The sequence below is a fragment of the Sinocyclocheilus anshuiensis genome, unplaced genomic scaffold (assembly GCF_001515605.1).
Source record: "Sinocyclocheilus anshuiensis isolate Anshui unplaced genomic scaffold, SAMN03320099.WGS_v1.1 scaffold229, whole genome shotgun sequence".
NCBI lineage: Eukaryota > Metazoa > Chordata > Actinopteri > Cypriniformes > Cyprinidae > Sinocyclocheilus > Sinocyclocheilus anshuiensis.
In genome coordinates, this window is record NW_015537957.1 from 1452908 (window position 1) to 1454782 (window position 1875).

The following is a 1875-nucleotide window of genomic DNA, read 5'->3' on the forward strand; positions in this document are numbered from 1 at the left end:
CCACGACTTCCCTCATTTTTATATATATATATATATATCTATCTATCTATCTATCTATCTTTGGATAAAAGCATTTTGCAGATGCTTTTATCCAAAGCAACTTGCATTGCATTGAAGGTATACAATTTATCACTTCATGCATTCACAGGGAATCAACCCCATGACACTGGTGTTGTTAGTGCCATGCGCTTCTGTTTGAGCTACAGGAACCTTTTTCATGCTCCCCATGATGCTTTGCGAGAGTTATGGGTGAAACTTTAGTTAAAATGTAAACAATTAGATATGATAGATAAGAATTAGTTCAAGCTATGGCATTTGTAAAAACTGGGCACAATAAGACATTATTTTCCTCACCCCTCAACCACTGAACATCATAAAGAAACTTAAATTGTCAAATTATTAGCAAATTACTTTCAGCAGACCATGAATAACCTCAAAAGCTCATATGAGTCCATAAGTTTATATCGACAAGTCTTTATTGTGTAACATACATGCATGTTGCATGAATGAAAAATGTTTCTTATCTGGAAAATGTATGTATTATTGAAAGTGTTTTTTTGTCAATTTGACAAATTATATTTGCCCTCTCTAATCATTTTACAGTAAACTCTGCTGATTAGCAGTGAGAAATGGGGAGAAAATTGTGTTTTAAAGCACCAGTGAGAAAACAAACTGGGAAAGAGACATGAGAGAAAAACAAGAGATTCTTAGTTCATTCCAGTCTATTATTCATGTCTGTTGAGTCAGGAGAGTAGACCACAAAAGCACAGTTTCTGTTGTCTTCTCTATATTAATATATTATAGCAAAAAAACAAAAAAAGCTGAAAATACAGCTAGCAGACTGAAAAGAGCTCTTGTCACAGATATTCTTGTGATAACAATGGCACATTAAAATACCAAGTGTTGCATTTGAGGAATTTTACAGCTCATTCAGTCAAATAAGGATTTATTTGTAGGCATAACCTTATTGTTTGAAATTATTTCTGTCATTTTGATTGCAAGTTCCCCAAACCGTAAGTGTCACTCATAATTTTAAAACACAATAGACTTGTTCGGACAAAGGTGGGTAGGACTACTTCCTTATAATAGGTAGCATGACTTACAGTAAGCCAACGTGTAAACCCAAGCATACCACTCTTATCAGTGGTGAATGATTTACTTGGTTAGAAGTAGGGCTGGGTGATATAGCTAAAAAAAATTATCAACGATATAATGTTTCATATCGTTCGGTATCGATAATTATTGACATTTTTTATAACCTTTTTTAAAACAAAAAGCAATAGAAAATAATGTTTCAATTTAACCACTGTATTTATAACACAATTTATTAAGACAAACAACAAATATTTTTTGTTTTAACAATCAAAACACAATAAAAATTATACAAATATCTCATTTCTAATGTTTTATATGCAGATTAAATAGGTCTTTATTGTATAGGTCTAATTGTCTCCCGAGGGCGCAATGAGCAAAATAATGCAGCGCATTTAAATTGTCAACGCAAGGAAGTAACTCTATAAAAACGTGCATTACGTCTAAATTAACTCATAAAAATCAAATATAATTTCGTAAATTGCATAAACAATTATGAACAAAACAGCATCATGTATTTATGCATTGCTTAATCTAAAGAGCCGAAGCGCCATTCACACAGACTGCATTTAAAAACATATGAGACGCAGTGAAAAGGAATAAACCTCCACAAATTCGTGACATGTTTTCTAAAAGTTTAAACTGTTTTAACTTTGCATGGCTTTCTATACATCTCTTGTGTTAAAAAAATGGTCTGTGTGAATGGCTTGGTTTCGGTTTTAACCCATTCAAGATCTTCTCCGCATTGAGCTTCTATATTTCTCTAATATTTTGAATGAATAA

The 1875-nt window shown here is 32.2% G+C and overlaps 1 protein-coding gene across 2 annotated transcripts in view; it reads left to right on the forward strand.

The window, feature by feature from the left end:
* The window catches only part of LOC107665874 (serine/threonine-protein kinase LMTK2-like), a 48587-nt gene that overhangs the window by 1398 nt on the left and 45314 nt on the right, over positions 1 to 1875 (forward strand). The gene's annotated exons all lie outside the window — the stretch shown is intronic.